This window comes from Ptychodera flava, chromosome 19, assembly GCF_041260155.1.
Source record: "Ptychodera flava strain L36383 chromosome 19, AS_Pfla_20210202, whole genome shotgun sequence".
In the NCBI taxonomy this organism is placed as follows: domain Eukaryota; kingdom Metazoa; phylum Hemichordata; class Enteropneusta; family Ptychoderidae; genus Ptychodera; species Ptychodera flava.
Window position 1 is genome coordinate 5,875,892 of NC_091946.1, and position 15,642 is coordinate 5,891,533.

The window sequence follows — 15,642 nt, forward strand, 5'->3', positions numbered from 1 at the left end:
GCCTATGCATTGCTTGATTTTGTGAGTCAAAACAACAAAGTGACCTTTAAGAATAGCTATCTTCGTATAACGTTTCTCACACAAAAGACACCAACCTTACTATCAGAAAAGGTTTGTATTGAGTTTGTTTGATTCGTTTCGGATATGGGTGAAATAGGATTCCTACATTATTATCCGATTGTTAGTCTTACAGTAGGTTTTGTTTCGTTTCGGATATATGTAGGGAAGTTTGGATTAGTGTATACAATAACCTTTTGTGTGGGGAAATGTTATGGCGAGATATATAGAGCCAGGCATATAGTGTACAGTTACAAAAGTTGATAGTAACCCTTTGACACTTGCGTTTCGAAACCTGGAAGTGGTTTCTCAATAGTCCGAGTTCCTTTTAGTGAAAAGGTATATCTGAAGTTCAAGTTCAGTTGCTTCAAGATATCTCTAAGGTTTTACGTTTTCTGTAGTTCGAGGAGTTCAGCTTGATTATCCGTTAAATGGGTGATGTTGTCATAGTTTGTGTCTCATTATGTATAGGTTTGTACTGCGGCATTTTGTAATACTGACGTGCTTTGTATTAAATTACGCAAAATGTAATATGGGGTATCATCATTTTGCAATAACTTACGCATTTTGTAATAACGTCTGCAGTATTTTGTAATAAACAAGTCTACGCGTTTGTAACAAGGGCATCAGTATTTTGTAATAAAAAATTGTCTACGCATAATGTTACAAGCTTTAAAGGTTATGTGCTGCAGCATTTGTAATACTGACATGTTTTGTAATAACTTACGCAAAATGTAAAAAGGGGTATCAGCATTTTGTAATGACTGACGCATTTTGTAATAACGTCTGCAGTATTTTGTAATAAACCAGTCTACGCGTTTTGTTACAAAGGTATCAGCATTTTGTCATTAAAAATTGTCTACGCATAATGTAACAAGGTATCAGCATTTTGTAATAATTCGCCCTTTGTAATAACAGTTAACGCTTTTCGTAATAATTTTAAAAACTTTTCCCTGTTTTAAAGCATTAACAGATATTTTATTGACTATGGAATGGTATTACAAAGTGTGTGTTTACAGTTTAAGTAATATAAAAAATTGATCGCTCCCTGACTTCCATTTCAAATGAGAAAGACTTAATTTTAGATACCTGTCAATCAATATTTTTATTAACTGATCATCTGAGACAGGTAACTACTAGATTGTGATTGGTTTATAGTCATATATTTGAGGGAATCACTGATATGCACACTCAGTTGATTTATTAAATAAAGGACAACGACATTGTTTCTGATGTATTTCAGACAACAAGCAATCAACAGGTACATACTCAGATAAAATAAAATATAATAACATAAAATAAATTATTATACATCCCGGTTGTCAGAGACTGAGGGACGTTTCTTATTGTTTCCGCGAGTGCGTAGAATAACAGACAGACCTAGCAAGGATCCATAATCCCAGTCGAAAACCTGGAATATTCACTATAACGACGTCTCATCGTAGAAAATAGTGGGCCCGGAATGGTTTGATTCTCGAGTTAAAGGTCTTATTACTAAGAGACGTTGCTTGATTAATCTGGTTCCTACACTGCAAATCTTTCTGGTTTGCCGGCCAGCTAAATTCAAGCCAAAAATAAACCGGCTTGTTTGTCAGTAAACGGATTGTTTCGAGTTGTGAATTTTGGCTTATATTTGGCTTTCTGGCATGCCAAGTCTGGTTTCTGTGCATGCCAGTTTGGGTTTTGATACGGCATATATACATGCCAAGTACAGATCACTTCAGCTTGCCAGTAAGCCAGTTAGTACTAAAGAATGGTTTACAGGCAATCCACTATTATATGAACTAGGCTTGCTAGCAAGCCATGTTTAAGATACTGTGGCTTGCCCATATACCAGATAATGCTGAACAGTAGCTTATTTTTAAACCAATACCACACTTCCATGGATCAATAGTAAGCCAATTCTGGTTCCATCTGGTTTGAAGATAAGCCAATATTACTGTAATGTGGCTTACAAACAAACCAATTTCTGACTAATTCTGGTTTACAGGCAAACCACTGTAAGGATTCCTCTGGTTTACCAACAAGCCATTACAAGCTGGCTTGCAGGCATGCCAATCTATGGCTTTTTGTAGGGCTTGCTGACAAACCAGTTCAATATTAGCCATATTTCCGGGGGGGGGGGGGGGGGAGGGATAATTATTTCTGACCATCCTTCAAATTTAAATTGGATGTCTTCAAATTTGTAGACACAGAGGAGGATTATCATCCCATGGAATGGCCTATTGGGTCCTCTATGTGATGGAGCTACACAAAGCAGGACTGTAAAATATCTGAAACACAAACAACAGCTGAAATAGTTAGAAATCCTGCAAGCTACATTAAAAAAACAACAATAATCATCAAAATGAATTTCAGACTAACATTTATTGCAATTTACAAGAAATGAAAGTCTTTGTTGCAACATAATTGAATATAATACTTACAAGGGAATACTAAAAATGACTCTTATGAATGCTACTTGTAAAATCATACTGATAACATAATTTAATGCATCTGATGCAAAATTGCTAGCTGTTTCACTGGAAATCCCCTGTACACTGCAGACCACTCATAATTGTCAGCCCATTTACTTCTCATCCCAGCTTTGTCAAGCCAGAAGTACTCTACAAATTGAAATGTTCCTTTCACACATCTGATGTAATCAAAGTTTGAAACCCTACATAACTAAGCAAACCTAGCACAACATTGTCTCTTTCCATGCTGCAGAATATAACACCTTCAAGAAACAACACAAACTGTTTCCTCCTTTATAGACGAGCACACCTAAACAGGGCTGCTGCTTTGCATCTCGTCCACAGAATGTGAGTTTCCAGCATCCTGCAATATAAAAGATGCAAACATTCAAACTCTGCGGTCCAAGATGAGCTCCTGGTAAAACACTCAGTGCCCAGCTACTTGTACAATGAGGGCAAGGCCTAGAAACTGGTATGTTTAGGGAATTTGTACAAGTATATAACAGTCATGTTCTTAAACACATATTTGACTGCAGGAACATATTTTCAAGTCTTTCTTGGTGCATCAATAATCTGACATGACTGCTCAGGGCAAGTCTCTCAGTATGACAAAGATAGCTCTTACAAGTTACTGTCAATATCATAGGCTTGCTGCAACAGTGCACTGGCAAAAAGTGTGTTAAACTACGGAGTGAATTTCACGATAATGAATTTCAATTCAAGAATATCAAAATGATTATTACAAGACAAGATATATCAGAGTCACAGTGCAATGTCCTTTTGAGACTTGCAAAGAAGTTAGTAGACCTTTGAGAAAGCATTTTATCACTCTGGCTATGCAACCCTCATCATTGATGATATACTTCACATGTATGTAGTTTGAAATAAGTAAATGAGGCTCCATTAACTGTAACTTTTGTCTACTTCTTCAGTATTTCAGTACTGTTTATCAACTACAATTTTTTGGTCTACTTTCCACAGCATACTAAACTTTTTATAGCCTGTATATTTGATCATTTTTTATAATTGACTAATGAAGTCTTGTACGGCCCTAAATGAAATTTTCAACAATAACAATGCTACATGTACATACTATATTGAGTAGCTAAACATTGGGGATTTCATCATGCTTCAATGACTTGAATGGGAAACTGCAGTTGATAAGCAGAACAATTGTACTGGACTGTTCACACACTAGGTACATGGATGTAAATGCAGCTGTGCTAGTTATTTTTCTGACTATGCTATACTGGGGATATTATTTTAATAGCTGGTAGTCTCTGTTGCTTCTCAGGGCTGGTACAGCTGTGTGTACATCCCTGAACCAGCCCTCTGAAGGTAACAGGGTTGTATGAATTTTCAAGTGTAGTGTTACACAATGTCCATGCACTGAATCTGACAGTAATCAAATCCAGCATGTTGAAAGCTCAATCAGCTGTAACTTTTAGCAATTTCCAAGTAATTTTATTTTGTGCAAAAAAACTGCAGTTTCTTGTTCTACTTCTTAAGGCATGATGAGTGTCAAACATACATTATCAACCCAGTTCATATGTGCATATTTAGCATTGTTACTGTTGAAAATCAAATTTCAGTCTGGAATACACCCTTTGTGCCTGTCCTGAGGGACATGGAACTATGGGAAAATACTAACCGGACGTGCGGTAAAACATACGACCTATACTTTAACATGGAAAGGTGCAATTTTCGAGTGAAAAAAAGTGAAATACGAAGTGAATATTTATGCTACAACAAGAAAACACCTAGTGGTGCATTGGACTAGCTTAGGTAAGTGTTTGTGTGCATTGTTTAGCAAGGTAATATTTTATAACTGTAGATATCAGTGATTTTTTGCACGCAAAGCGGGCGAGTTGTAGACTTTCATTTCACTATGTACAATGTATGACGGCGTAACATGGCCAGTATGTCAAAATCTTCAGAATTATGGGTAAAAATTCAAAATTTTAACGAATTCATACTTTGTTGACTTATGTTTTCATTGCTGTGTTTTTATTTTTGAAATATTTGAAAAAAATTGAACATTCATGTAAATTGTTTCCGCTGAGCTGAGGTCCCTTAGGTTCGAGAAGCGCAGTCATCATACCGGCGCTACTGTCAGCAGGGCCATGTGACACAGTTTGCGTCACCCACTCTCGTATCGAGTCTACAACTTGGCCGCATCGCAGGCTGAAAATCGCCGATATCTACAGTTATAAAATAATACGGAGCTAAACAATGCACATGAACACTTACCAGAGCTAGTCCCATGCACCATTAGGTGTTTTCTTGTTGTAGCATAAATATGCATTTCATATTTCACTCACTTTTTCCGCTCGAAAATTGCACCGTTCTGTGTTAAAGTATAGAAGTCGTCATATGTTTTACCACACTTCCGTTTAGTATTTTCCCATAGTTCCATGCCCCCTGGCGACAGGCGCAAAGGCTATATAGAACTCATTTGTCAACAACAACAATGGTTGTTAAACATGTACACAGTACACTGTCAAGCAGAATATTGGTATTCATGAGACTGTTATATAGCTATCAAAACTGCAGTTTGTACACACAACAATGAAGATTCAAAATTGCTAAAATTTACAGCCAATGTGCCTTTACTAATTTACACAGAATTATGGTAACAAATTTTTCAACAAGCAATACTTACGTCAAAACCATAACCATTTGTCCAACTGCAGTTTTTCCACAAAAGACACTCTTGAGAACCGAGAAGTTTGATGCCTGTTTAACAATCAGGAAAATGGTAAATTATGTCAATTCTATTCTACTTCTATACATCAGACTAAGATTCAATATCATAAACTAGGTGCATGCAAGTGCCTCCCCTCATGTGATTGATTATTATACACCTGCTTCTGTAACCTATTGAGTTTCTTGTACAGTAAGTTTCAGTATCAGAGGATGCAGAGTCAAATAACTTTGGGCGCAGTACAATAACATTTGGTGTCATTGGACGCTATTTGACATTTGCCCTCAAAAAACCTTTACGTCAGTGCAGGGAAAAAGGAGAGATGATTTTAAATTTTTAACAAAAAGTATACTTCTAAACATTCAGTACTTCACAACGTTACTAGTGGTGAATCAAAACCCTGTGAATTAGAGTTAAATTATGCTGCTGACCTACAATTTCTATCATGTGCACTGTGCTGCGCAGGTTTGAGTTAGTTGACACGCTGAATGTGTTCTCAGTTTGCTTGCAATCGCCTGGTGAAGTATGTGACAGGCATCCCAAAAACACTTTGACTTTTTTGCGGAAAAATTGGACCAAAAAAGGTGTATAATAATAATGCTATTCACAAAATACCGAGATTTATGTCCTTGTACATCGTACGCTTTAGCATTGTCCGAGAGGCGTAGCATCGAGGACAATACCTCCGCTGCACTATGTACTCGGACATAAATCCAGAATTTGTGAACAACCTTAAATTACAATAATAAGTGTAATGCTTATCATGTATGTTGTGTGACTACGACAAAGATATGTCACAGATATGTAATAACAGCTGAAATTTGAACAAAACCCACATTGTTAGAGTAATATGTGGAAATATGAGGAACATTCACGCCTAACATGATTATTATCGCTGCACACAACGATATTTGATCACCTTTTATATTTACTTCTGAGTTCCATAATATCTGAGGGCAGAGTCTTCATTCTGTTTCCACATTGTGCTCAGAGAATCCATTGTTAATTTGTGGAGCTGAAGGCATTTTCTGTATCAAGTATATCATGCCCTGGACCATCTGTTGAAAAAGAAACAAATAAGTATCTATTACCAGTAAGTGGAAGTCAATGGTCAACATTTGTACGTGAAGTTATTTGCTGGAAATGAATCACTTTAGTATGTACCTGTCTTGAATGACAAGATGGCTCACAGGATTTGTGTAAACAATGACGTTGAAGGACCCAAGTTAAAATCAAGCTGTGGAAACATAAAGTTGCCTTGAATAACAGAATCAACCATTACGTCATTTCGGACAAATGATTTGTGAGGTATGTTTGTCTGTATTAAATCATCTAAGTTGCCAGGTCGAGGTTATTATCAACATAACCAAGAAATATCATTCATGAAACAGTCTAGTTTTGTTATTGAAAGAATGGTATGAGGATACCTGCATCTACACCATGGCAAGTCAGTTTGCCGTCATGAGAGCCATACAAACACCGTATAAAAGGGACACACACACGTCAGGCCCATTTGTTACATCCTTGGCAGTGTTTTTGCTAAGGTTTGGGAATATCGGTAAATGATTTGGGAACCCCAGTAACATTGCTGCTGTCCCCTAATCTGATTGCCTTGATATACCAAGGGGAACCCCGGTAACATTTACAGTGGTACCGGCCTTAACAAAAACACTGCTTGGCAATCATCATTGATATGAATATATGCACTAGCTGCAAAATTTGAAGCGCTACGGTGAGGCGGTTGGGGAGTTTTGGTTTTTGCGACCTCACTCACCAGTAGCACTACAATGCCGACGGCCGTGTAGAGTTCCACCACATACATGAAATAAGCACATCCCACTGGACGAGGCGTGTTGATGTGAAATGCTACATATTTGCTGAATTTGGTCGTACCGATTTATCACTACTGAAGACAAACACTACACAACACTAACCTTGTCGTTTATGGGGTTTGGAATTTGTTCAAACATGTCGATCGCGTTCCATAAACCATGAATGTAATTTTTTTTTACATCCATGCATAAACATTGACTGAGCGTAGGGCATCCGTGTTTCACTGAGCCGCCTGTACCAGTACCGGAAGTTGAATGGCGGCTCCCAGAAATGTTTTCGGAACGCGATCGAAGTGTTTGAACAAATTCAAGCCCGGTTTAAATTAATGACTTTTCACATCTTACACGGAATATAACACGGAATAAAGCTTACTTGCCTCAAATTCCAAAGACGTCGGTTCTTTCTTTCTACCTCCATGCACAGATCTAGCGGGACTGTGCTCCATCGAGTGACTCGATGCATGGTTGAACGAATGAACACAAATACATGTAGTTTCGCTGTACATAACATGTTCTTCCAAAGTCATATTTCGTCGGTGATGGAAGCCATTGCTGTCGACTGTTATATGGGAAATTTTGGAGGTAAACTGACGGGGACTGCCGTAGTTCGGAAAGGACTTCGGAAAGGTTGGACGATCGTAGACTGCGTAGAGTACTGTCTCGGCTGCACTGCATCTGGGCTGTGGCTTGGCGCGCAGACAGAGGAATTCATATGCCACTCCCTTTGAAGTGAAGGGGTGAGGATTCCACTAGCCAGCGGTCACTTTAAGAGTACGATCAATCAGCAAGTACAATAATTCTTACATATGTCACGGTGATATAATATCTATAACGAAGTTCACATTGACTCGGGGAATCATTGTGTAAAATTGAACTATGTTAAAGCGTAATGTTACAAAGGGTGAACCGTGGGTCAAAGGTTACGTAATGACCGCGACCGTACCGTTGACTTTATTGAAACACGTCACGCGTGGACACACGTATACGTAACGCTCTAAATTATCATCAGCGGTGATCTGGCTTGCATATTTTTGGCACGTCATGAGCCATAAATTATTGTGGTTTTTACTTTCGTTGTTCTCGCGGGAAATGCAGACAATCCGACCTATAGGCCCAACATTTATTTTTGCATGTTAATGAAAGAAAAATGACGTCATTTGCGATCAACACTATTTCAGTATTGTCAATTAATTCCTTCAAATTATTGTTTTGATATTTATGTACCCGCATACTTGAAGCAAGTTCATATCTTATGTTCAATTGAAAACATCCCAAAATTGTACAGTACGACAAAATTAAAGCTAATCAATCTGTCGCACTGAATGCAGGCATTGATGCGCACCGTCCTCGCTGTTATCAATGTAGTGACGTGATGTACGATTCTGGTTTAGATATTAACCAGTGACTGTCATGACAATGGCTTGAAAACAGGCCGATTAATTTCAAGTGCATGGATGGTTTAAACTTAAACCATGCTCACAAAGTTGCCACTTGTGGTTGGTTTAAAGATGAGCCAATGAATTTGTCGGTATATAAGCAAACCAACGATGCCAGTGGCTCAAATTTAAACCAATGAGATTAGACTATGAAAGGCTTAAAAGAAGCCATTCGGCTTAAATTTATGCCATGACGGGCTTGATAATAAGCCACCCATGTATTGGTATGAATACATGCCATTCATACTCTTTGTGGTGGCGTGACTGCAAACCAAAAAATCTTAGTGGATTGCGGGCAAACCGAAATATTTCAAACTGGTTCACCCGCAAGCCACATACAAACCAAGTGGTTATATTTACAGCCAGAAGAATTTGCAGTGTAGTACGTTTGGACGGTTTATCATCAGAAACATATTTTGGCGTAAATAGAACGTAAAAGACGAAAGGATTCAAATCTTAGAAATTCGTTATTCGTACGATAGTACCTAAAATTTACCTGAAACTTTTGCAAATAATTTTAAAGTCAGACAAGCGCTAGCTTACAATTATATTTTGCGAATGCGATGATCATTTCGCATTCCAAATATGTTATTTGGCCCTTCGTAAATTGATTCAAACGTTTTTCCAAATGTACAGTGAATTCTTTCAGTGTTCTTTCAGGTTTGCGATTTCAACTACAAGTATTATTTCGACGATTTTCTATGTAGACGAATAAATATAAAATTTTGTGTGTTTTAATGTTATAACTTATGGTTCAAAACCGTTAAAGAAAAACACCTGATCGACTCATTACCTCTGTCTAGAGACAGAAAGTAGTTGTATCTGACACGTAGTTTTGTTGCTGTTTTTATAGTTGAGCGGTGTAAGACCAAAGTAATTAATTTGAAGTTTCACGTCGACTAAAACTTCTGAAAGATTGGTGGGTAAACACTTATAAACACACACGCATACACACACAATTGAACACTAACTCAGATATTCCTTCATTTGATAAATATCTGATAGAATTTGTCGATGTGTACGTGACAATATGATACACTGCAACCATCTACTTGTGTTATATGACACACAAGAAGCTAGAAGTAACTTCTGGTAATTAGTCATCATTTGCTTGGTCGTGTCTAGTTTTAGATTTATCTCTTTTAATTTCTCGCAAAGTTGTGCCATCAGAAATTGCCGTTTATTGACGTTATTCAGAAAAAATCTTGAGTTAACACGATTGGAACTAATTCGGGATAATTGGATAGTGAACTGTTGTCGGTTTAGTCTGCAAATGTAAGCTCATCTGCTTTTCTCTTTAAGCAATGCACTTGCTTTTATGAGTATTTGCAATATCGCAACATTCAGCTATAATGCATCAGCACTTTTGAGAAATTTGAAAACTGTAAAGATCCAATTACGAATTAGTTCCAATGGTGTTATTTTTATAGACATCTTCAAAACGCTACGCGCGCGGACGCAAAACATGGAATACACTTTCTTTGGCCTTTGTAAACGCTACTTATGTTCGTGAACTTTTATGTATTATCGACGATATAAGACAATAAAACCTTTGGAGATTTTGTCACAAATTTTAGGTTTTTTTTTCTCTCTCTCTCTCTCTCTCTCTCTCTCTCTCTCTCTCTCTCTCTCTCTCCATGAAAAACATTTAGGAAGGCATGACATTCCAGCCCATTAGCTCGAAAATAGGTCAGAATAATCTGATGTTTTAGTGATTTGACTTGTTTAGCTACTAAAGCGGAAGTATATCTTACCTGTTTTCTATGTAAGTATGTTTATCACATGAAACTGGCCCGTATCTCCACCTGTGTGACGTACAGCAGCACAGATAAGAAATCCGTATTACCCCTGTTGTACGTCATCCAGCCGGTACTATTTTCAGTCTCGAGATACGGCATCCCCCCTCCCACAACAGTTTTGACTGCGTTCGCTTACCCTTGAAAAGCCCTGCACATTTTCATATACACTGCTTGGATTTTATTGAATAACATGAAAATATGGCGTCGTTTAATCAGCTATTTCAGAATTTGAAAGTCAAGTGTTCGAAACAAAATTCAACTTTTATTCTATTTTCCCTGGTAAAAATGAACGCGGGAAGCCAGCGACACTTTTTGTCGTCTGCAGCTCCGGAGGTTGCGATAGATCTCATACCAGCGATAGTTTCCAGACGTCCTTCAAGTCGGACGGGGTGGCCTGCTTACTATGGCTAATCAAACGCAAGTCGAACTTGACGAAGACATTCGCGAAATCTTTCGCTTAGCAGAAAAACTAGGCGTGACGGAAACCGATGGGTTTTTACTGAGGAGAAGCGAATACAACCGGCTCCGACTGTGACCACAGCTCAGCTTCTGACCGTGACCCAAAGTTCGCGATACGTCGATTTTTCGGAAATTGACAAACAACATCTCGTCGAGGAACAACGTAAGAAAAACACCGTAAGAGCTACGAGTTGTGCCGTCAACCAGTTTCAAAAATGGATGACAGCAATGCGACAAATAGTCTCGGTTTACCCAGACTGCAGTGGGGCTCTACTTCCGCCCGCCCACACAGAGTCTGGGGCAATCCTACGGAAAAATCTTAGAGCCGGAAGATGGCCAATTGAGGCATGAGCGATGCATCTCGGGAGCAATTTCATCCAAGATGGCGACCCCCAGTAAGCCTTACGCCAGTGGCATCGTCTTGACAGATGCAAGCGTTTGTGCGACTTGCCTGTCTGTTTCGAGCGACAGATGTACCTGCTCATTACCAAGAACGGACTTCGAAAACCACTCCTGCAGGATCTTGAAGCAATCTGTTCAATGACGCTGACACAGAACATAAGGAACAATGATTGAATCATAAGGTATGGAAACCATGCAGACGCAAAATAGGCTCTCGGAATCCCACATGTAGGGTGACAGGACGATTTGTAAAACTGAAATTTTTTGCCAAAATCTTGATGGCACCTGTTAAAGTGTTGGTACAAAGTCCAAATCTGAAAAAAATAACTTGGCTAATTAGCATGATCACAATTTGGCAGCCTCTGGAAAATCAAGTTTCCAAATTCTTTCCCTGAGAATATTGTAATGAGGAATATTGAGACAACATGACCAAAATCGAATCAAATATTGTTAAAATGGCTCAGAGATGACTAACTGTATAATAATGAGTCTGGTGAAAGGTGCATCGATAGTTTCCAAATTATTTCTGTGAGAATATTGTATGGGTGATGAGTCCCAGTGAAAGAAAATGGAAGATTGTCCTCACGCTGACCTTTGTGTTTACAGTATCATGGATACAAGCCATTGTTTCTGGTCAGAGACAGGTGCGCACCGGTGAAAAAGCACGTTGTTCAAGTACGACACTATTGCGAACTTTACTTCCTGCTTTGGGAAAACCGTGGGCGCTAATTTGCGCTGCATAGCTGAGCTATTTTAGAGCACAAAACAAGTAGAAAAATATCTAAGGTACAATTTGCCCGCATGGCCATTCCTTCCCTCCTGGAAAATGATGCCAAAAGTCATAGCCGTTTCAAAGTAAAAATTTCGTCAGCAGTTTCTCGGAAGAAAAAAGACCTTTTTAGGAAATTTTTGCACTCATCTTGACTTCCTAGTCTTCACAACATTCACTGTGAAATGCAAGTGTTTCCGTTCACGCGATCTCTAATAGTGACCATTCGCGTGCGAGTAGACGACTTCCAAGATGGCGTCCCGTCTGACATTTGTTGACAAAATGTGTTCATAAACTTCAAGATTTTCACGTCATTACCTTGTTCATAGACATAAATGTGCACAACTGTTGCATACTTAAAGTGAAATTGTACAATTTATCACTACCTGGGTCCTCCTTTATGCCTTCGATTTCGAGCATTCACTCTCAGAAAACCTGTGTCAGCCCCATTGTAGGGAATGGGAGGGCCTCTCGTCCGGTCACCCTACCACATGCTTGCAGCCTCAAATATCAAAAAAGACATACTGAGAAGTGCCGCACCTGCTGACCATTAAGTGAAAAGAGGGACAAGTTTGGTAAGTGATTTTAGTACCATACATGTCAACCATGAGTCAATTAACCCAATACCAGCAGTTAGGCGGTCGACAGTTAGTTTTTGAGACCTCGCCCACCAGTAAAACTAGAATGTAGCCCAGCGTAACGTGCTGTGTGTTCCCGGCGTTACACTTACAGTCACGGCCTGAGGTGGGGAGGCCGTGTAACGCCGGGAACACACAGCACGGTACGCAGGGCTATTAAGCTACAATGCAGATGGCCACTTAGCATTCAAAATAAGCACGACCCACATGGTGCGGCATTTTGGTGTGAAATCCTACATATTTACTGCATTTGGTCGTACCGATCTATCACTACTGAAGATTAAACACTATACTACACTAATCTTGTCATTTATGGGGTTTGTAATTAGTTCAATCACCTCTTCAATTGATCTCTCAGAATTTTCAATGATCATAATAAATAGTGTCATTTTACTTTGGTGAAAACCATTTGATTTGGGGGGGGGGGTTATCAGCCTACCCTGGATAATGAAAAATAAAAATGATTTTGCTGTGAAACTACAAAGTGAAAACTTGTCTTTGGATGTACTATGGAGGTAGCTACTACCTCCATGGATGTACTTAGCAAACATGCAAAAACCTACATAATGTCTAATGAGGACAGAAGCATCTTTGCTCCTTTGGTTTTTAGACGGGTGAATTTACATGTTTCTCTAACGTAAGTTTTAATCACTAATTACTATTCTGTCACTATAGGATTGTGATGGTGCACTCTTGGGGAATCAAACAACACCAAGAACAAAAAGGGCATAGGGTCACTACCCCCAAGTCAAAGGTATGTGTACGCCCTAAGCTCTCAGCCTGTATTACATACGGTATGTCATAAGGACAATGGAGTTTCCATATATTTACAATTACACTGTGTATGTGTCATACATACATATATTATGATTGAAATGATATTAATAGTTTAAGCTAGTATACTGTGTGATTTTGAATGATGCATCATTGAAATATTAAGTACTTTATTACAGTTCTAAACTATCAGAAATTTCACTGATGTAAGAATCACAATGAAACATAAGAGGACAATTTCTTTGTTTTTCCACAGCAGTTTCTTGCAGTAATCGATTCACTTGAAGAAGGGGAAAGATATGTCTACCTCAAGCATGTGATTGACCTGATAGTTGACAGATTTGTGTACAACAGAATGAGCCAAAGTCTGCAATCCATTGAGAATGATGAAGCCAGCAGAAATGATACAGAACAAGACTATGTATATAATTATGCCACTGCAGTGGTGGAATATGGACTGCTCAGACAAGGTGCCATCATGACCACAGCTGCCGGTGATGGCGAAAGGTGTATGCGACATTGGCATTACTCTATGTTGGTGTTTCATACCACTCACAAGACAAAATGCAGACTGGAAAGCTTCCTACTACAAGCTGCCACAAAATCCCTTCTTTCTCCAAGGCTTAGTAAGCAAGTTATCAATCTATCTGGAGGTGAGGGAAATAACCTGGATGGTGATTACGCAATGGAACTTTTGAATAGACTTGCCAAAAAACGTATCAAGACACTTGGACCAAATCACACAGCACAGGCTGTAATGATGATAGGGAAAACTTTAATGTGTACAAATGAAACTGAGAAGCACATGCTTCGAGAACTGAATTTGGCGCCTGAATCCCATGTCCATACTAAACAGTGTGTATCTACTGATCTTGGAAAAATGTTCAATGAATTGAAGGATACATCAAATGTACTTAGCTTCATTCGAGGTTGAAGCCATGAACACTTTGAAAACTTCAGGAATGATATATTTTCTGACATAGAGGCTCACCTACTTCATAAATTGATTAATGGCAAGAAAATTGAATATTCAGGTGGTAAATGGGCGTTTTAAAGATACACTATCTGGAGTTACAATTAAGTCAATTTTTCAATAAGACAAAATTCAAATTTGTATTTCAACTTGATTTCAAAAATGATCACTAATCAGCATGTTCACTTTGTGATATTATTTGAAGCAATAAGGGAGTCTATTTATATATATATATATTGGGAGTTTTGGAGATGGGATTTTCCCCATATTTGATAACATTATGAATAAATAAATAAACCAGGTAAGATGCAGTTTGTATAATGATTGTTTTAGTTACTATCTTGCTAGATAAAATGCACTGTAAGCAGTCAGAATACCGGTGCCATAATTGGTGGCAAATATGCATAACAATAACTGAAATTGTTTTGTTAGGGAGTTCCTATCGCCTACCAAACATTGAATAGTGGCAGCCATCACACTTTAATTGCTCCAAGGAGGACTATGACACCTAATATCCTCGAATCTCTACAGATAGTAGACAATTCATTACAATGAAAACTTTTAACCCCCTTTACCACTGCTATGTGGTGCAAATGTAGTTTGAGGATCATTATGCAGCGTTTCAGAAGATTTTAAGCAATGGGTTGACTCAAACACTGTTTGTATGAAATTATTCCCCAAATAGCCAATCAGCCACTCTTAAAAAATTGTTAGGTCACTGTAAATAATTATAAATGGCCATCAGATAAAATCTTTGGAGATGGTGCACGTTGCCTGTAATTTGACCTATATACAGGAAACCCACTTTGAAATATTAATGGCCATGGTCATCGGAACTGCGTCTGTGTGTCTACATATTTTGTTAGTTGATGGAAAATTGATAATAGACATCAAATCAGGTCCAATAATCGTTATCATTCAAGGTTAACTATGAAAATTTACCAGGTCCAAGGAACATTTAGATGATGACAAAGGCAATGGGGTCATCTTAAACCACGAAATAGTGGTGGTACCAGGTGTCCGGAATGGGTAAGCGTACCCTGCCAGCTAGCCGCACCCGTCAAGATTGACCCAAAGCGACAAATCCATTGTTATGGTGAATTCACCAAATTACTTTTGTGAGTCAAAATTTGGTATGCTGTCACTCATCATTCGAGAAACAGACAGGTCATATTTTGATACAACATCTCCGTATCTACCATAGAACTTCTTAAATGATTTCACTAATCTACTTTCTGAGAATCCTTGCCTCACTAACTTTTGATCTAATAGGCTGTGTCTAACTCGAAAGTCTTCATATGAATGGCATGCTCTACTGTATCTGAAGAGTTGTGAAATATACA

The 15,642-nt window shown here is 38.4% G+C and overlaps 1 long non-coding RNA gene across 1 annotated transcript; it reads left to right on the forward strand.

The window, feature by feature from the left end:
• The first annotated feature begins 12,401 nt into the window (after nucleotides 1–12,401).
• On the forward strand, nucleotides 12,402–14,530 carry LOC139118446 (uncharacterized). The gene is made up of 3 exons (XR_011548712.1): nucleotides 12,402–12,489; nucleotides 13,228–13,306; nucleotides 13,583–14,530. It is a non-coding gene; the product is annotated as an uncharacterized lncRNA (long non-coding RNA).
• The last annotated feature ends 1,112 nt before the right edge of the window (nucleotides 14,531–15,642 follow it).